This window comes from Rattus rattus, chromosome 16 (assembly GCF_011064425.1).
Source record: "Rattus rattus isolate New Zealand chromosome 16, Rrattus_CSIRO_v1, whole genome shotgun sequence".
NCBI lineage: Eukaryota > Metazoa > Chordata > Mammalia > Rodentia > Muridae > Rattus > Rattus rattus.
In genome coordinates, this window is record NC_046169.1 from 36690640 (window position 1) to 36712168 (window position 21529).

The window sequence follows — 21529 nt, forward strand, 5'->3', positions numbered from 1 at the left end:
AGTTCAGAGACAGCCTGGTCTGTGTACGGAGTTCCAGGCTGGCCAAGACTAAGTAGTGAGAACTTGCAGGAGATCCTAGTACTTAGGAGGGAGACGCAGGAGAATTGGGAGTTCAAAGTCAGCTTTGATGACACAGACATCCGTCAGGTTGAGCCACATGAAACCCTGGCTCAGCAAAAGAGACAGCAGAAACAGGCCAGGGGAGAAGTCAAACAGGAAGTGAGCCTGACACTGGGCCTTGAAGAAAAGGTAAAGTCTGAGGGGTAGCACACTTTCTGGTGAAGCGACAAGCACTGGTGAGCAGCCTGGAGCATCTGACTGACTACAGAGGAGCTGCAGGGACCTCCCGCCCGCCCGCCTGCCCGCCCATCCGCCCGCCTGCTTGAGAATAGAGGAAGTGAGGCTGGATAAATACTCTGGGGAGAGATTAGAAAGGGCGTGGGGAACCTCACAGTGGAAAGTGGGAACCTCAAAGGCTCAGCGTGCAGAGCTCCGAGCTGGAAGTGGCATTTGAAGAAGGCTGTGCACCAGGACATGATGGTAGGTGCCTCTGCGCTGGAGAGACCCAGTGGGGAAGATGGAGTGTTGGCCCACATGTGGTGAAACCCTGTTTCAAATAACAACGAAAGGCAAAGGAACAAGAAGGTGGTTGGGGATGAGCTGGCGGGGGTGGGTGGGGTGGGAGACCAGGATGGAGAGAGACAGTTGTGATGACCCATGAATGAAGAAGCCACGAGGGTCTGAGTCAGGGACAGGACAAGGGGAATGGTGTATTCTTACAGTAGAGTTGAGAAAGTCTAAGTAGGGGCTTCCAGATACAAGGAAGACACAGAGGAATCCAAAAGCAGGAGACAAGGGGGTTGTGCTACAGACAGAGCTGCAGACTTTCAAGTGTCAGGACTATGTCCACAATGGTTACATAGCCCTCAACAGGCTGTACGTAGCTTCTTGGTTTCGCCAATCTAGTCTCGGGGTCTCCCTATTTCACGCCTGCTTAGACGCCATCCCAGGAGAAATCTGCTCATCCTGTCTTCGTCTCCTCTAAGTTCACTGACTCCTTAGAGGACAGCCATCCCTGGGGATAGATAGTAAGACACCAAAACCAAAACCAAAACCAAAACCAAAATAAAAAATACCTTCTTTACCTTTTGGTTCTGCTAAAGAAAAACCCAAGGCTTTTTTCCCCTGCTGACCTAAAGTGCTGAAATACAGTCTCAACCTGATGGGGCACGCAGGAGGAGACAGCAGCACACACACTGTATAGAGAAAATAAGGTAAAAACTAATCAAAGAAACCTCTGGCTGGAGAGAGCCTGTGGACTAGGCTAGCTCAGCCTGTGGACTAGGCTAGCTCAGTATGTGGACTAGGCTAGCTCAGTATGTGGACTAGGCTAACTCAGTATGTGGACTAGGCTAGCTCAGCCTGTGGACTAGGCTAGCTCAGTATGTAGACTAGACTAGTTCAGTATGTGGACTAGGCTAGCTCAGTATGTGGACTAGGCTAGCTCAGCATGTGGACTAGGCTAGCTCAGCATGTGGACTAGGCTAGCTCAGCATGTGGACTAGGCTAGCTCAGCATGTGGATTACGGGTGGATCCCTGATACCCATGTGAAAGCCAGGCATGGTGATGTGTCTGTAACCCCCTACTGGGTGAGGCAGATAGAGGAAGACACTTTTCCTTCACCTTTGGCCCCAACACATGCACACAAGATGAGTCCGCCCTCATTCGCATGTGCACACATGCACACACATGAGCACCTAAATAATTTGAAAATAAACCCATACTTTGTTTGCTCTGTGGCTCTCCTGAGTTCCTCTGGGTTCTACCAAATGGAGAGGAAATTTTCAGTGGGGGGACAAAGAGAGAAATGAGGCTAACATTGAGTTTGTTGGACTGAATAATTGTCTGACTAATAATTACTAAATCTACAGCCAATTCTGCAGCCTCCCCAGCTGCCTCCCACCTGCTAGGCCAGGGTAGTACGGAGCATGAGAGAACATGGATAAGACCAGCAGGTCCAATCTCTGCGTCCGTGTCCTTTTTCAGTCTGAGACACTGAGGCTCAGGGTGGGGATTGGGGGCAGCTAGCAGGTATATGAGGTGACAGGCAGGGTGAGAGACCTCCAGTGCCAAGCCCAAAAATGGGTGACTAAAACCAAGAGTAGTGCAGGGGGGCTGACCAGGAGCCACAGTGGTCAGAGTGGGACAGCTGCTAAGAGCCAAGACAGCAGTGACAGGTTCCCTGATTCGCTGAACTGTTGCACAAGGTGGGTGGGACGGTGCTGGAGTTGGGGACGTACTGGCAGCACTTGGCAGGACACACACATCACAGTCAGAGGGTACCCAGGAAAAGACAGACACTATCAGCCTGTGGAGGACTGACAGGCAGACGGCACTAGCACGCTTTAGAGAGTGTTTCCTGAACTCTCCAGTGACTGGACAACCTGTGGGCGAATGCAGCTTGGCTTTGAAAGAGACTTCTTGGTGCAAAATACAGATATAATATTACACACACGCACGGGCATGCACACACACACACACACACACACACACACACACACACACACGCGCACACACACTCCTTTTCTGGTAAAGTTGTAAATGGTGCCTGTGTAAACATGGCTGCCAGATGTCAGTCACGAGCTCTTCCCTTTGGGCTCTGCAGACATTATCTCATTTAATTCCCTCACGGATCGTGGGAGGTGGGTACTCTGAGCACTGCCCACTTTCCAGTTTGAGGCACGTGCTTCTGGGAGGATAGCAGGGGTGTGTGTGTGTGTGTGTGTGTGTGTGTGTGTGTGTGTCTGAATTATATATGCACATATGTATCTTATGCATACATATGTAATATATGTGTGTATACATATACGCACAGACATACTTTCCTAAGACACCCCTAATAAAACAGCTTGCCTTTGCATTTGTTTAAGTACCTGGGCCCAGATGTCACGCTTCCTCTGGGAAGCTTCCTTTCTATGTCGCCACCAGGGCTGAACCAGAACCACCTACAACTTCAGACCCCTTCGGGATTGTGTTTGTTTGCTTGTTTTGATTTAACATTTCGAGTGACTGTCCTGAGGCACAGATGTGTTCTGGAAAACTAACTCTTTAATCATTTAAAACAGGAAATACAGCATCTCACTGTGAAGCTGTTCCCTCCCCTCTGCTAATGAAAGGGTCCATGTGACCTTTGCTGGCCAGAGATAAGGGCTAAGACAGCGGGGGAAACCAGAGAGAGGGGTAGGCACAGGCAGGGAGAGAGGGGTCAGCACGTGGGGGTGTCAACTTACTCGGGAGAGCAAGCCTTGTCATCTGGGTGGCACCCACAAACTGCCACTGCTGGTTAAATCAACAGGCACAGATGGATGGGATGCGGCCAGTGACTTCCACCTTCTCTGACTCAATTAAGATCTGCAGGCATCTGTCTGTTGGGCGAGGCCCCGCCCACTTCCTCTCCCCACTCCCAGCTCTGACCAGGACACTTCTGGACTGAAATCTACATTCAGCCCATTCTGGAGGCTCTCTGAGAGGCTGCGATTTTGTCTCTCTCTCTCTCTCTCTCTCTCTCTCTCTCTCTCACACACACACACACACACACACACACACACACACACACACACACACACACACACGTTGGCATCATATTTCAAAGGTTATCTGAACGTTTTCATTTCCTCATTTCTTTAGTCAGACCGTCCGTCCCCCCTGCCCTGAGCAGTATCCACCTCACACATCTTGAAGGATCGCTACCTCCTGCGCAGCATGACAACAATGGGCTCACACATCAGACATGGTATACGCCTGAGTTTGTCCAGGGCTGCATGTCAGCCCACACAATTCCCTCAGTCCTTGCTCCTGCGGTCTGGTGGAGTTGATAAAAGGGAACCACTCAGACAAACTTTCATATACAAAGTAACAAGCTGTCAGTTAAAGGTTACCTCCCTCCCCCAACTCTTGGGGCTTTCAGGGACTCAACCACCAACCAAAATGCATACATGGGATGGACCTACCCCGACTCCTGCATATGCAGCAGATGTGCAACTTGGTCTTGATGTGGGTCCCAAATAACTGGAGGGGAGTGAGGTAGGAGTGGGGGTGGGAGTGGCTATCCCAAAGCTGTTGCCTGTCTGTGGGATATGATCTTCTAGCTGGGCTGAGTCCATGCCCCTAGCCTCACAAAGGGTTGGTGGTGCCAAGAGGGGGATACCGGGGTGGGGTGGGTTTCACCCTCTCAGAGTTGAAGGGGAGGGAGAAGAATAGTAGGAGGGGGTGACCGGGAGGCAGGCCAGTGAGCAGGATGTAAAGTAGATAAATAAAAAAGTTATCTCCTTGCTCGAGTCATCTGACTTTATTTTATGGACTAGAGTTGTCCCGGAAATGAATGACCTCGTGGCTAAGGTATTTTTTCTTCTCCTTTAGTAAGTAACTAATCCTTGTCACTAAAAGGATTTCAAAAAAACCAGCAAAACAAAGTAACATTGGCCAAGCCCTTTAATCTTTGTATCTCTAGTATTAGACTTACAAGTGAGAAGGGCTTCTCTTTGACCCTATTTTCCCACTCTTTGAAATAAGGGATACAGGAAGTGATACTGTTAAGGTCTGGGAAGGACACTCCCTGGGCCGTTTTGTGTAGTTTAGCCTGGATATGCTGCTGGGCTTCCGTTAAGGTGAGCTGCACCCACCTTTAAGAGGGTGGCCATTAGCACATTTATAACGTTTCCTTCGAGGGCTCTCTTGCCAAGATTAGGACACTCTGTTGGCAGCCTGGCCTTGTCCTTACTCATCCAGAAGGAAGAGGGAAAACAGAAAAATTCTAAGTTTTCAAAAACTGACACAGAAGCTCAGCTATATCAAACCACAAATTAAGCATAGCCCGAGGGTCTGACGGTGCGAAGCTAGATGCCTCTCGGCTGGACGTTGAGTGAAGATCCTGGGTGCTCACGTGAAATTCGGGAAGTTTAAATGGCTCCCGTGTGTGAAGGGTGTGTCAGCATGAGTTGTTTTATAACGGGACGTTCAAGGTAAAATTTAAAAACCACATAGGCTCACTTACAGTGGACCTTCTGAACAAGGCCCTATGATGTCCAAGCCGACAGGCAAGAGACTTAAAATTTAATCTCGCCCCAGCAGCCAGTAAGCCTGAGAGGAGAGTCTCTTGGAAAGACTGCCTCTGGCTCACGGGAAAGATAGATCGGCTTCAGTGACAAGGACACCGCTAGGCTGTCAAGCGCCTCAACCCTGAGAAAGGAAGTTCTTAACAGAGACTCGAGTGAGACTTGAGCAGCACTTCCTGGTCAGACCCTGGAGCCTCAAGAGCACTTTACGGGGCTTTGCATTTGGACGGGGAAGGAATGTTCTAAAACGAGTTTCCAGTACCCCCAGCACTCCCCAGCCCCTCCACGCTCAGTTCTCACCAAAGAGAACAAACAGGCGCTAGCTAAACAAACACCATGTTCAAAACCAGAAAACCCAGGACACTCTTCAGCTGCTGCCTGCTGCTGCAGTAACATGTAAACCCCAGGCCAGGCCGGGCTGGGCCAGGCTGCTGACCTCCACACAGACAGCGGCACAGTTAGCATGGAGCTATGTGAACTCGCCCCCCATCTCTCTGCCTGTGAGCTCCGGGAGCTTTCGAGGGACACACCCTGTCAGGAGGGACTCACCGGGTTTCTTGAGCATGAAGAGCAGTCAGGTCGTCTTCACATTTTAGCCTTCAGATCTACAGTGTCTTCTGTTTGAAGCTCACGTACGGTAAGTCTGCAAGAAGCCCATGAAATCCTTATGAGGAACCACAGCTTAAGAAGCATGAGGAGCGGGCCCCACCGTGCTATCAGGCCCAGCAGCCTGGTGCGCTATTTCCTGTTCTGACGCCCATTGGCCCTTGCAGGTGCATGTGCCTCTCTCTGGGTGGTGCCAATCTGTTCGTTCGTTCTGTCTCTGTCTCTGTCTCTGTCTCTGTCTCTCTCTCTCTGAACTAGTGATCCCCTGAAGGAGATTTAATGTTGGCGCTACCAACACCAGGAACATCCAGGATCTAAGACACTACCACCCTGGGCTCAAACTGAGAGCCATCCAGCAAGGTTGTTAGGCACTAACTAGTGACTGCCTGATTGAAAGAGACAGTTTAAGCTTTCTCTAAAACTTACAGTTACTGAGCCTGTCCTAGTGGGTAAGGGGCGAGGGGAGGGAATGAAACAGGATGATTCCAAGTTCAAGTCTTGCTTAGGCTACTGGGGACATCAAAACCTGTCTGGGCTTCAGAGTGAGTTCAAGGACACCCTGGGCAATGTAGTGAGAGGCTGTCTGAAAGATGAACTGTGGAGGGAGGCTGGGGAGAAGGCTCCACGGTTAAGAGGGCTTGCAGCTCTGCCAGAGTCTGGGGTTTGGATCCCAGCACCCACATCGAGTGGCTTATAGATGCCTGCAACTCTAGTTCCAAGGGATCCAAAGCCCAGCTCTGCCTTCTCCGGGCACATGCCTACATGTGCACTGACACATAGATAAACTAGAAAACCCGAATCTTCCACTCCGAGTCTCCTGCTCTATTTTAGTGGTTCTCAACCTATGGGTACTGACCCCTGGGGGTGGGGGTCACGGATCAGAAATCCTGCATATCCACATTGACGCTGTCAACATTAATATAACTATTGATTTATATTAATAATAGATAATCAATGTTAATATTAACATTAACATTATGCAAAATTAGAGTTATGAAGTAGCAATGAGATAATCTTATGGCTGGGGGAGGTCACCACAACATGAGGAACTGTGTTAAAAGGCCGCAGCGTTAGGAAGGTTGAGAACTGCTGCTCCATTCACAGCGTGGTTCTTGGCACTGGGATTCTGTGATGAACAGGACGGAGTCTGGGATTTGGGGGTTATATATAAATGGGAAAGAGACGCTCCACCTGGCAGAGACTGAAGCCTCGAGGATGGCAACTGGGCCAGCTGACAGCAGGTGATGTTTACTGCAAAGAGCTCTGTGGCCTGGCGGCCACGGACATCTATGAAGTCTTTTCAGGCTTGGTGGCTCATGCCAGTAGCCCCTCTACTGGGGAGGCTAAGTTGGGAGGGTGGCAAGTTCAAGGCCGGCCTGGCTTACATGGGGAGACAGTGGGAATGGAGACAGAAACCTTTCTCAGAACCTGGTATGTGGAAGTGAGGGTTTGCCTGTCCTTGGCATTTCAAATGCACACTGCGGGGTGGACGTGGGTGCCAGCAGGCAAAAAGATCTGGACAGTGCCCAGTTATTTTAAATCAGGCTTAAAACTCGCTTCAAAGGCAATTACTCAGACATCGGAAAGCTGATAACCTCCCTCATTTATCGTGAGGAGTTTGATTTGACCAGTTTGCAGCATCAATACCGTAACCAATGGAGACCTAGCGAAAAGTCCCCACGGGGCTAATACTCCGGAGCTGGGGCTCATGATTACTGTGGCTTTAAGTCACCTAAGGAGGTGACACAGGCATCAGAGACGTTACCTCACAATGATCGGTTTTCATATATTTTTCTCCTGCCTCAGATGCATTCTTCTTGCCTTTTATGGTCGGAAGTAGAGACACATAAGTCTAATGGCAAAGACAAACCTAAAGTCCAGAGAGTAAAATGGACAGGAAAATGCTCCCGAACTATATTTTCCTTCCTCAGGGTTTTTACTTCCTTATGCTCGAAATAACGAAACTCTTACAGCCAACCAATTGGAGAACTTGCTCAAGCCAGCTTTCTATTAGTCATTCAACAAATATTCACTAAACAACTAGTTGAGTGATACCACTGAGTCAAACAACAGCCTCTCTGTGGATCCTGAATGCTGGTGGAGGGATTTAAGATGGACAGAACAAACAGAATGGTTTGTTTCCCTGGCAGAAGTTAGCAAGTGCTGGGGAGAAGACCGAAATCAGAAAGGTGGGGGGATTGCTCCCCCACCCCCAAGTTTATTTGTGCTCAGCTATCGAGTGATCATCCTTGAAAGGAAGGCCTTTGTTTTGGAAGAAGGGGGTGTGAAGCTTTCCTGACCGAGTCCACCACCATCTTCTGCTGCATGAAACAGAGAAGTGCATGTGTGCATATGTGTGTGCACACGTGTGTACATGCGTGCATGCATGCATGTGTGAGTGTGCGTGTGGATGTGTGAATGTGCATGTGTGTATGTGCATGTTTGTATGTGTGCATGCATCTGTATGTGTGTGTGCATGCATGTATCTGTATGTGCATGCGTGTGTGCCTGTGTGTGCATGTGTGTGTATTCATGCGTGCGGGTAAGCCTGTGTATGCTTGCATGTGAAAGGAAGCCAGAGTTCCGCTGATGTCAGCGTCTTCCTCCCCCAGTCTCCACCTCACTATTTAGAGACAGCTGCTCACTGGACTTGTTGCTCATCGACTCCACTACATAGGCCAGGAAATCCCAATCTACCTGCTTCCACCTCCCCAGTACCCGGGGATTACATATGTGCCCCACCACATCTGGCTTTAAAAAAACTTTTCTTTTTGGTAGGACGCTAGAGAGATGGTTCAGAGTACTTGGCTCTTTAGAGGGCCAGCCAGGATATGGTTCCTAGCATCTCTGCCAGCTAACAATTGTCTCTAATTCCAGTTCCAGAGTACCTGACGCCCTCTTCTGGCCCTCTCAGTCACTACATGCATACGGTGCACATACATACATACATGCAAGCAAAAACATTCATGCTCATAACATTTTTTAATTAAAGTTTTAAAAATAATGTTTAAGTTATATTTTTATTTACTTTGAATATATGTGGGTGGAAATCTGTGCGTACCTAGGGGCATATATGTCAAACCATGAGTCAGAGGACAAATTACGAGAGTCAGTTCTCACCTTCCACCATGGGCGTCCTGGGATTGGTGGCAGGGTTCTTTCCCCGCTGAGCTGACTCAGAAGTCTGCACCTACTTTTATTGGGTACTGAGGATCCAGACTCAGGTTCTCGTGAGCACTTTATAGACAGAACCTTCTCTCCAACTTAAGAATCTTACTATATTTGTTGATAAGACCCAGAGAAAGCAGAACAAAACTCCAAAGGACCCAGATAATAAAAACAGCATCCCAGGAAACAAAGTAAGAGACCCCCAGGTTTAACAATCAAAGTGAACTTGGGAGGCAGAAGCAGGAAGATCTCTGAGTTCCAGGCCAGCCTGGTCTCCAGAGCAACTTCCAGGTCAGCCAGGTAGATACAGAGAAAACCTGCCTCAAAACCACGGATGTGCCTGCGTCCTGGCACCTGATGTCAGACTTTGTAAATGCATGCTCAGAGGCAGAGTCTTCCCTGAGGAACTGTCCCTGCTAATGACTCCTGCAGTGACAATTGCATTCTCCAACTCTCTGCATAACTATACTTAAATATTAGTCTAAATCTAAAGTATTACAATTTAATACAACTCGATAATTAAGATATCCGTTGCAAGGTTAGAAACTTAAGAAACTGTCTTTCCAAAATCAGGAAGAGGGACTGGCATCTATGAAGAAGGGAAGTGTAAGCCATAGAATGGATTATCAGAATATTCTAGAATAAGAGAAGCATACACAAGCACTTCGGGAGTTCAGGAGAGAGAAGCAACCAGGGCAGTCAGAGGTCTCAGCAGTGATGGCAGCTCTGTTCGGTGACAGAGCACTTGTCCAGCTTGTGCATGGCCCTGGGCCTAGCCCCAGCACAACACAGAAACAAAACAGAAGAATCTGGAAGGTGAGGGGCAGAGGTGTTGAAAGGTGGGCCCACAACAAGGCAGGAAGCACATGGCAGGCAGGTGAGCAGGCTCAGGGGAGAGTTAAGAACCAATTCCCCAGGGCCGGAGAGATGGTTCGGTGGTTAAGAGCACTGTCTGCTCTTCCAGAGGTCCTGAGTCCAATTCCCAGCATATTGAAAGGACATAAAGTTGAGACCGGGGGCTGGAGAAATGGCTCAGCGGAAGGAGACCTACATGCACACAGTGGATACACGTGTGGAGGGGGAGCATGGAGGTAGAACGTGGAGGGAGAGTATGGAGAGCCTCCATATGAAAAGCCAGCTCAGTGGTAAAGCTCAGAAACTGATCTAGCCCATCTGGATCAAGCTTGCTATTGTCTGCATGATCTTGGGAAGTCACTGACTCTCTTGGAGCCTCAGTTTCCCTATGTGCACATCCACTCCTTCTGGAGTTGGCTGTCTCGAAATTGGGCAAATAATTGGTGAGAGTCCAGCAAAGCTGGCTACAGAAACGGGCTTCAAGGGGTTAAAAGAAGCAACCAGTGCTGCTTGCTGACTGAGCAATGTGTTTCTGACCGTGCTTGACAGTTAATGGGTGTGTGTGGAGGGGTCTTCATTCACTCATTCCAAGAGTCTGTTGATCTATGTATTCCTACTAATGAAAAAGTGTGACACTTTCAATGTCACCAACTTACTTAGGGTCAGGCAGCTGGCACAGTAATGGAGCCAAAAAAGGTACTTGGGTCTTTCTTAGTCGAAGACTCCCTTCCTACAGAGTGTCAAGCCACGACGAAAGGCTTGGCATTTGTTCTGTAGTCCAAAGGGAATCCCGTCTCTCTCCACAGCCTTTATTAAAAGATGCTTATTTGGGGCTGGAGAGATGGCTCAGCCGTTAAAAGGCCTGGCTCACAGCCAAAAATTAAAAAAAATTATTTTGAATAGAACACCTTTTTTAAGAGTATTATTTTTAAGTGCGTGCATGTGCATGTGCAAAGTGTGACCGCAGATACCTGAGGAGAATGGAGTTACTGGATGTTAGAGCTACAGTATGTTGTGAACCAACTGATGTGGGAGCTGGAAACTGAATACTGAATCTGGGTCTACGTCAAGAACGGGCATGCTCTTAGCTGAGCTGTGCCTCCAGCCCACAGAATAGCCTTAATTCGATCTCTGACAATCTCATACGTGTAAACAATGCATCCTGTCATACCCACCCCCAGCTCTGCTCTACTCTCACTTTATTGTTGTGTACGTGAGCATGCATGGCACACGCATGTGGAGCTCAGAGACAGAGTCATTTCTCTCTCCCCACCTGTACGTGAGGTGGAAGGATTGATCTCTAGTCACCAGCGTTAGAGGCAAGTGCTCCAACAGACAGACATCTTGACAGCGCCCTCCTACCATCCTTCTGATGAGCTTTAGCCCTCCAGGATCACCACTTCACTATCTCATTCTTACTTCGTGAGGACACTTCCTACCTCATGGTTCACACTAGCCCCAGGGTGTGCAAACCTCAGTGATGCCCGTCTTGTCCAGGTTGCCCACCAGTTTCCCCAGTTCACAGGGCAGGCAGTGAAAAACACAGAAACGGGGACCTTGCATACAAAGTCTGGATGGATTTTGCAAGCCAGGAATGGTGGCTCAGGCTGTAATCCTAGAACGTGGGAAGCGGAGAGGAGAGGCTGTTTGAGAGTTCAAGGTTAGCCTGGGCTTATAGAGTAAGACTCTGTCACAAAACCAAACCAAGTCCAGAAAAATAATTTTTTTCAGAGACAATAAAGGCATAAAGTTTCACAAAGCACCTTTTAACTTTCTACCTCTACTATTAAATCTTGACCCAGATCACTTAAAAACTATGTTGATGTAGTTTTTGAAAATATCTGTGAAGGGGCTATAGCTCCACAGGGCACTTTCCTGGTATGATTTGAGGTCCTGAGTTTACACCCTGCCATCTAAATCAACGTAATAATAAAATATGTGTACTTACACATTCAAAAAACAAAATCTCAGGGGTTGGGGATTTAGCTCAGTGGTAGAGCGCTTGCCTAGCAAGCGCAAGGCCCTGGGTTCGGTCCCCAGCTCCGAAAAAAAAGAAAAAAGGAAAAAAAAAAAATCTCGTGTTTATCCCCATGATTAGCGCTTCTTCCTGCAGTGGGCCTCAGTGAATGAACAGACTCATAACCTGGCACGGTATTGAACTAAGTGACAGGTGGGTGCTCCGCCCTGAAACGGATTTGTGTATCAACTGAACCTCCCAGGTCTCAAAAGGCTCAGAAAGCTCTGAAGAAAATAGAGCTGAAAGCAGGTGAGAGCTAGCGGAATGGGTGGGGCTGAGAGGAGGAAGGGGTGGAGCTGCGAGATGGGGCGGGGCTGTGAGATGGGGCGGGGCTGTGAGGGGGAATGAGGCGGAGTTGCATGGATAGGGCGGGGCTGTGAGGGAGATGGGCGGAGCTATGAAGAGGATCGGGTGGAGCTGTAAGGATGAGCTAGACTGTGAGGGGAATGGGGCGGGGCTTCGAGGAGGAAAAAGGGTGGGACCGTGAAGATGGGACAGGACTGTGAGGATAGGGCAGGTCTTTGGGGAAGGGGTGGGGCTATGTGGGGCGGGGCTGTGAGGGGAAGGGGCGGCGCTGTGAGGTGGTGCCTCCTGAGTTTGATAGGGCCGTTGTTCTGTGGCTACAAACACACTCGGTGAATCACATATGCACACATGAGTGTGGTGGGTAGTAGAGGGGCACACGGATATGAAGATGGGAGGGAGACATGTTGGACCATGTCTGGAGAGTCCCACTCTTACGAAGTCAAAGGATAAATAAAATATGCTCTAAACATTAAAAAAATTAAACTAAAAAAAATGTAAAGGCTTGTATTCTCAACAGAACTGAAAATTGGCCAAGAACTGTGATGCTGGGTAGTGTGTTTACTGCCAAGATCAATTAAGTTATTTGTTTATTTAAAGAAGCTTTCTGCTTTAATTAGTGGAATCTATTGTGGTGGGGGAGCAAGATGTATTTGAACTGCCATCACCCTTGTTTGCATGGACATATGCCAGGGACAGACATAGAGAAAGCGAAACACATGAGCATAAATCCAGGGCTGGCAGCACTGGGGAGATGGTCCAGTGGTTAAAGGCACTAACTGCTCTTCCAGAGGTCCTGAGTTCAATTCCCAGCAACCACATGGTGGCTCACAACCATCTGTAATGGGATCCGATGCCCTCTTCTGGTGTGTCTGAAGACAGATGCAGTGTACATATAATAAATGAATGAATGAATGAATGAATGAATAGTATTGAAGGTGGGTTTAGTTTCCCTTTCGTGGCAGTGAGAGGTCAGCTGACAGGACCCCTGATGACGGACAGGCACGGAATGTTCCATGGGCTGAGAACAGCCACAAGCAGGAAAGCAGCCAATTCAATGCATGACAAGGCTAGCCCACCACAAGCTAAGTCATCCGGGTCAAAATATACCCCACAAATGACTCCAAAGCTACTGTGCGTTCTCTCCCTGAAAGAAGAACAAATTGAAAAATCGTTTTCTCAGGAATTTTAAAACATACTAAGACAGGATCTTTCCTCTTTTGTGTGTGTGCGTGTGTGTGTGTCTGTATATGTATGTGTAGGTGTGAGCGTGTATCTATGTATGTGTGTGTCTCTGTGTGCCCATATGTGTCTCTGTATGTGTTTGTCTATATGTGTCTGTATCTTAGGGTTTTACTGCTGTGAACAGACACCATGACAAACACAACTCTTATAAGCACGACATTTAATTGGAGCTGGTTTACAAGTTCAGAGGTTCAGCTCATAATCATGAAGGCAGGAGCATGGCAGCATCCAGGAAGGCATGGTGCAGGAGGAGCTGAGAGTTCTACATCTTCATCTGAAGGCTGCTAGTAGAGTACTGACTGGCTTCCAGGCAGCTAGGATGAGGGTCTTAAAGTCCACACAGACAGTGACACACTACTCCAGCAAGGCCACACTCCAGCAGCAAGGCCACACCTCCTCCAACAGGGCCACACCTCCTCCAACAGGGCCACACCTCCTCCAGCAAGGCCACACCTCCTCCAGCAGGGCCACACCTCCTCCAACAGGGCCACACCTCCTCCCAAGGCCACACCTCCTCCAACAGGACCACACATCCTCCAACAAGGCCACACCTCCTCCAACAGAGCCACACCCCCTCCAACAGGGCCACACCCTACTCCAGCAAGGCCACACCTCCTCCAACAGGGCCACACCTCCTCCAACAGGGCCACACCTCCTCCAACAAGGCCACACCTCCTCCAACAGGGCCACACCTACTAACAGTGCTACTCCCTGGGCCAAGCATATACAAACCACCATAGTGTGTGTGTGTGTGTGTGTGTGTGTGTGTGTGTATGTGTGTGTGTGTGTGTGTGTGTGTGTGTGTGTGTGTGTGTGTGTGTGTTCCTTTTGGGAGAGAAGAAAGAAATTTGAACCGGCAGAACATTCATTCTGAAGGGAAAATGGGTCTGCATGTAACACACGCCTGCAAATAAGACTTGGTGCTTTTCCTGCGTCAGCTCTCCGGTTCCTGCTCCACTCCTACACCCTGATCTACGGAAGACCTGTGCGTTTATGAATGCTGGCAAGCAATGAAGAAGCTTGTCCAGGTTGGATTGCCTGCTAAGCCACGCTAGATAGCCAGGCAGCCACGAGAGCACAATGGATCGACTGTACAGGACTCGAGTGGTAAGGAAAGTGTAAAATGGGCTATTAGGTTTCCTGGGCTCCGGCTAGCCCGAGACTAAGGTGAAGAAGGACGTGCAAGTGCTCATCTAAATCTCTTGCCTGTGTAGCTTTTAAGCAGGAGACAAGCCTCCTGAATGAACAAACATATCAAGATCTCGCACACATCCCTCCCCCCTCGCGCCCCCTCCCCAGGGAAGAACATTACGGACTCCTCTTATCAATAAGAATTTTACTCCCTCCTCTGTCTCCAACCATCCCTGGGTCAACACCGTAATATAAAGAGGCTGCCTTGGCTACCTAGGTGATGACTCAGGAGAGAAGCGAGGCACTTCCTTTTCATACAAGGAAATACATTTATTGTTTTGCCCTTAGATATGACCATTCGCACCAGTCAGACGTGAGCTTACAAGACAGGAGAAAACATTTTCATGGTCAGACACTTCTAGAACTTCCTGGAAGGACTGGGGTTGGGCTTCCCAACTCAGATCCCCTCTGGAGCCCCTCATGCCTTATCCCCAGGATGAATAGACACAAGAGTTAACCAGCTTAATCCCGTCCTCCCAACCCCCTCCCCATCCCTCTACTCTACCCTTCGTAACTTTACTTCTTTAATGAATTCTGAAAAAAACAAAACAAAACAAAACAAAAAGACCTGTGTTTGCTGTGGCTGGTTCTGTTCTCAGAATCACTTGAGTTTCTCAGGGGTGGATTCCTAGAGGGTGGGATTCCCGGCATCGAACCTGCCTCTGCGCTCGAAGCGTCAGAGTTGCCTTGATAGAGCAAGCCTTTCATTTACTACTGCCCCGCTGGAAACCCTTTCGGAGTGGTTGATCTTAGACAAAAATGACATGGAGGCTGGCAGTGTGGTCCAGTGGGAAGGTCACTTGCCGGGCATTGGCCTGGCTTTGATGCTCTCTCTCTCTACACCTAAACAAACCAAAAGCAGATCTAGGCAAGCCTCTCCTTTTGCTGTTGTCCTGGGGACCAAGCCCACAGCTTTGGGCTTGTTAGCCCAACCCTACATTGTGTCTACTAGGAATAATGAAGTATAGTTTGGGTGCTGCTGACTAGTGCTAAACGCAGGGCAAAACATTTCTTCAGTCTTTTGAGATAGAGTCTCAGAGCCCAGGCTGGCTCGGTACCACATAGCCCAGGCTAGCCTCTCACTCAAAACAATCCTGTCTTGGCATCCTGAGTCCTGCTGTCATGCCCAGTCAAAGGGTTTCAAACACCACACACTCTGAATGTGACCCAGAGGAGACATCTAAGCAACCAAAATGGAGTATTAGTCACATTCTCCATTTTTTCCCTAAAATCATCATTTCTTAAGTTCCTAAAAAAAAAAAAAAATGAATAAAACAGCAAGAAAGAGAAACAGCATTAGAAACAGAGAAGAGGATTTTTTTTTAAAATAAAAAAATCTGAAGTACAAGCCACATATGAAAATGTCATGATGAAAGCTCATTGCTTTGTAAATACTACCCTCTCCCCAAAATAACTGAAGAGGAAAAAATATAATCACGAGTCCTAAAAGTCTTCAAATATAAAGTTGATGACCGAACAGGAACGTTGGGGGAGCATCCAGAGGAGATTGGGGCCATGACATTATATGCTGGCACTGGGCATTGGGGAAGCATCCAGAGGGCTTTAGGGCCATGACAATATATGCTGGCACTGGGCATTGGGGGAGCATCCAGAGGGCTTTAGGGCCATGACAATATATGCTGGCACTGGGCATTGGGGGAGCATCCAGAGGGGGTTGGGGCATGACAATATATGCTGACACTGGGCATTGGGGGAGCATCCAGAGGGGGTTGGGGCATGACAATATATGCTGACACTGGGCATTGAGGGAGCATCCAGAGGGGGTTGGGGCCATGACAATCTATGCCAACATTAGGGTCATATTATTTTCACATTCATTGGAGTAGAAAGCTATCCTGCGACCCCTCTCCCCCCTTCTATTGCCTCAGCTCTTTGTCCAGCCACCTTGAGATAGACCTACAGGGTCTGCTTTGAATGCACATACACTTGCCTAGAAAGTGCTGTTCCTTTACTGGCCCCGGCAACTGTTTTGAAAAATTGAGTGTGACCTTCCAACTGTGTCTAGCACATCAAAGTTAAACAGCCCTAACTACAAACCTGCTCTGGTTCTCCTAAGTGTGCACTGTAAACATTGATAGGGACAGGCTGCCAAACAGGGGGAAAAGTTTCTTAACTCCTTGTGGAGTGGAAGCGAAAAGCTACAACTGAAACAACAACAAGGACCCGGTGCTTTTTAAGAGCATTAAAATTAACATCCTAGGGGTTGGGGATTTGGCTCAGTGGTAGAGCGCTTGCCTAGCAAGCGCAAGGCCCTGGGTTCGGTCCCCAGCTCAAAAAAAAAAAAAATCCTAATTAACCTAAGGCTCTTCTAAGAGATCCCTCCCTCCAACTACTTGGGATGGGGTGAACAGAAGCAAGCCCCTCTGGTTTTCCCCCAGATACGTCATTGAGGAACCCCCAGATCGAACTTTTAGGAAAGCGATGGGAAGCCAGCCTGCTGTTTGGAAGAGGCGAGGCGCTGCTCTAATCTCTACAAATCGTCTGGCTAGCCCTTGGCCAGCCCTTGGGATCCATGTCTTTCACTCCCGGGCCCATCACATGATCCCCCTTCCAGCGTCCCGGAACTCAACCCTCAGGGAGACCTCGGGTTCTTAGAAGTGGAACATCAGTGTTGTCCAGGTGTCAGCATTGCTGCTGTCTCCACTCAATGCCACTGGACCCAGGCTGCCGGTGCTTCTCCCCAGGTGCCTGGCTGCGAGGTCAGAAGCCCATGCTCACGCTCCGCAAGCTCTTCTCTGGTACCTCACTCATCCGCTCTCCCTGGACTCTGGGTGCTGTCTGTCCCTGCTCTGGGTTCATCTGTCTTGGCCCCTTTTGGGGACCCCTCCCTTCACTCAGCTGCCCTATTGCCTTCCTGAGGTCCTCTTCACACCCATTGCGAGGGCACAGTTTCAGGACCACTGCCCGCGCCTCCCTTGGAGTCTCCTTTGCTCACTCTCTGTCTCGGTCCCTCTAGGGTCCCCTTCCTTCGCCCCGCTGCCTGGGTTCTCTCAAGTCAACTTGTTCAGTCTGCAGTCCCGGCCCCTCCGAGTGCCCCTCTCTGGATCCCGTCCGCTTTTCCCACCGGTCCATCTGGGGCGGATCTCCTCGCTCACTCCAGGGTAGGTCGTAGTCCCTCCGGAGTTCTCCCGCTTATCCCACGGCCCCGAGTCCCTCTTCAAGTCGCCTCGCTAATCCCATTGCTCTGTCCTGTCTTGGGGTCCCCTTGCCTTCCCGCGGCATTCCTCGGTCCCCTCCTCATCCAGCTTTCCCCATCTCTCGTCGGGTCTCCTCGCTCACCGCATTCCCCTCGGAGTTCACTCCTCATCCCGCTGTCCCTGTCCCCATCCTGGTCCTCTCACTCTCCCGCGGTCCCTCTCGGAGTCCCCTCCTCACTCCCTGTCCCGGTCCTCCGGCGCACTGGTAGAACCGCTAGCAACTCCGCTCCCGGGATGCTCGCGGCCGTTGCGCCGGGACTCGGGCTGTCACTCTGGCGCCCGCGCTCTCACCTCAGCGCTTGTCACCCGCGGCCCCGGCGCCGCCGCCTCCTCTCACTCGTGCTCGGAGTCGCTCTCGTGCTGGGTCTTCGCGTGCTGGGTCCCCACGCGCAGCCTCCGCCCGCGAGTCCCCGTTGCGCCTCACTCTCCGCGCAGGACCCTAGGCTGCCTTCGCTGCTGCTGTCCGAGGTGCGGCTCCGCCAGGGGTGACCAATCGCACCCGACTGCGCGGAGCGCGCCCCGCCCCCACTCGACCCCGCCCACCGACTCCGCCCACAGCCACGCTCTGATAGGCTCTCTACTGACCTTCCCTGATCGCCGCTCTCGGGGTCCAGGCCGCATATAGGCGTTCGATTACTCTTGCCTGAGAAACCAGAGCGGTCGATGGATCCAGGGGATTGGCGGAGCTGGCTGTGGGCGGGGCTAAATGGGCGGGGCTTTCTCTATCGCGGAAGCTCTCTGCACTTGGGTTACGGGTGCCTCTCTTCGGGTGCGGTCAGCCTTGTTTGTGCTGCGCCAGGGTCAAAGTTCGTGGCTATTTTCCTCACGCCTTGGCTTGTCTTGGGAGACCACCTTGGGAGAGCTCGTGAGGCCGACCGGGTCTCTTGCTGGATCTTTCACAGCTCCTGGTCATCCTTAAGGGACACTTTCCGCCTGGCGCTTGTCAATATTTCCTGCTCGCAGACTGGGGAATTGCGTTTCCTTGCTTTGCGTTCAGTGGACCTCAGTTTACTGCTGGAGAGAAAAACAAAAATTGTGGACCCCGCTAAGTGCTTAACGGGGTCTGGGCACATTTTAAAGTGGATGCCATGCGAATACCAATACTCTGTAGGCAGAGGCAGGAAGGTCGCCTCAAGTTTGAACCCAGTCTGGGGTATCTGGCTAGACCTTGTCTCAATAGTCAAGTTAAAAAAAAAAAAAGAAAGATACAAAGAAAGAACGAAAGAAAGAAAGAAGGAAAGAAAAAAAGAAAGAAGGAAAGAAAGAAAGAAAGAAAAGGTGAAAAAAGAAATACTCATTTTGTGAGTTTTGACTACAACTGTTAGACGAGGAGTTGGGTCTAGGGGGACCACGTGGGCTTTGGCAAAACTCCAGCAAACATATCCAACTTAATCTTTCAGGGCCACAGGCTTTAGTGACCCAAAGGCGGAAAAGGCGAAGGCTGGTGAGCTTTGACCCCAACTGCAACCTGCAATAACCTGGCTGTATCCTAAGCCACGCTGAAACATAGTGCTTGCCAGAGATTAAAGTACACCAGGACCTGTCTTATATTTTTGTGGAAATGGCTAGGTTGTTTCAGTTGACCGTGAAAGCTCAAAGCAGTTTTCTGCAGGGACACATTTTCACCGTCAGTCTCATCGGACGTAGACATTCAACTCCTAGTCAACGCTCTACTTCAAAAATATCTATCTGGGGTTGGGGATTTAGCTCAATGGTAGAGTGCTTGCCTAGCAAGCGCAAAGCCCTGGGTTTGGTCCCCAGCTCCAAAAAAAAAAAAAAAAAATCTGTCTGTCTGTCTGTCTATCTATCTATCTATCTATCTATCTATCTATCTATCTATCTATCTATCTATCGGAGATTGGCTCTCATTATGTAGCCCAGGATAGCCTACTGGCCTAGAACTCTCTGTAGGGATCCGTTGGCCTTGGGCTCATAGGGATCTGCTTGCCCCTGCCTTGCTGCCGCCTATGTTTTTTTTTTTTTTTTTTCTTTTAAACGTACTGGGGATTGAACCTAGAGACTCAAACATGTAAAAAAAAAAACAAAAAAAAAAAACAACAAACAACTGCTCGCTTGTGCCCCCCCACTCCTGTATCCCCCAGCAATTTGCATATCAAACTTCATCCGGGTGGTCTGACTGAGTACCCTATTTGGGAGAAGTGGTGGAGGACTTTAAGGAGCGAAACGGTTTTGAAGGACACTTAGGTTTTACAGGCCATGATGAAATTTGGTGGAGCCCAAAGTCAGGAGGGATTTTGAAAAGTCGATCTTCCCTCTTCGCTAAGGAGCACTTAGGAACCTACTCCTTGGGCCAGCTCTGCAGTCTTCATGGAAGCAAATTGTCATCATCCAACTGTTTGTGTCTCTGTAACCCATACGAAACAGAAAGGCACAAATATTAACCCTGGCTGTCTGAAATCAGGGAGACAGAAATAACACTTAAACACAAACAAGATTACAGCGAAAGGGGCCCAGCTTCTTGCAACTATTTAGTAACAAACCCAACTCTTTCGTTTCATTGTATCAATGGATTCTGAGTTCAAAACAATGATACCCATTGTCTTTGTTGCTTTATGAATAGTATTACCAATTGGGAGCTGCTATCCCACAGGGAGGTGGAGTGCAAATAGTTTACATGGGATCCAACAGCTTACACACACACACACACACACACACACACACACACACACACACACACAGGTCCAAGCACACACAGGAAGCTGACCTCATCCTTTGGAGAAGAGACAGCTCTGAGAACCTCAGCTGAGGCTGGGCTCGAAGGACTCTTGTAGCGAAGGGGTTTCAGATCCCTGAACTGCTGGAAAAGCCATCCCGGTCTTGCATTCTGGACATTCTTGCATTTCACACAGAGGAACTCTCCCTTACAAGGAGAGCCAAGTTTTAATTAAAACAAGGTAGCAAATAGGAAATGTCAAAATAAATGGGACCCAGAACGAATGTTCTCATTCTTAGATGTCTCTCTGGGGGCCAGTGTGGAAATACATTTGATCCCAGAGGCTGCGAGGAACAGAACACTGTCCTTGGTCCCACCCCGTCCTCCCCTGTGTTCCTATCTGCTCAGCCTTGATGCTCGTTCTGTTTTCTGTGAAGATTTGAGTTAACTGGATTGGGTTCCTCTGGGCACATCTTCCCTGCCTCTCCAACAGAAGCTAGGGTCTCCAGCATGCCAGGCAAGTGCCCTACCCACCCATATGCATCCACAGCCCTCCTTTTTTTTTTTTTTTTTTCAAACTTGGGTCTCACTAAACTGTCTGGCCTCGAACTCACTCTGAGACCCAGGCAAGCCTTGATCTTGCTCTGTCTGCCTAGGATTATAGTCCTGAACCACTAGGTAGAACCCATAGGTCTCCTCCTCCTCATCATCCCCCTCCTCGTCCTCCTCCTTCCCTCCTTCCCCCTCTCCTCCTCTAAGCAAAACTGTAACACTGTGTTCCTCTTCTGGGGATCGGGAGTACAGGGCTATGCAAATTAACACATGGAGAAACTTAGTTTCATGGCTTTTTTTTTTTTTTTTGCTTGTTTTCCAGACAGGGTTTCTCTGTGTATCCCTGACTGTCCTGGAACTCGCATTGTAAACCAGGCTGGCCTTGAACTCAGCCTGCCTCTGCTTCCCTAGTGCTGGGACTAAAGGCCTCTTTGCCCAGAGTTGGCTTCTGAATGTAAGCCAATGTAGTTGCCGTAGGGAAATGCTCTATTTACTTACGTGAAAATTAGCAGATTAGCAAGTTAGTGTTTTAGGTCAGAATACCTTAAAAAATCATGTTCGAGGAAACACAAGACGGCTCTCCCG

General features: G+C 49.3%; 1 protein-coding gene across 1 annotated transcript in view; it reads right to left on the bottom strand.

The window, feature by feature from the left end:
• Taok3 (TAO kinase 3) overlaps positions 1–18211 on the bottom strand; it is a 158915-nt gene extending 140704 nt beyond the window's left edge. Inside the window, exons 1-2 of the mRNA XM_032886277.1 lie at positions 18010–18211; positions 5665–5758 (exon numbers count right to left, since the gene is read on the bottom strand). The gene's annotated coding sequence lies outside the window, so the exon portion shown is untranslated. The remainder of the gene's footprint in view (positions 1–5664; positions 5759–18009) is intronic.
• Positions 18212–21529: the final 3318 nt, after the last annotated feature.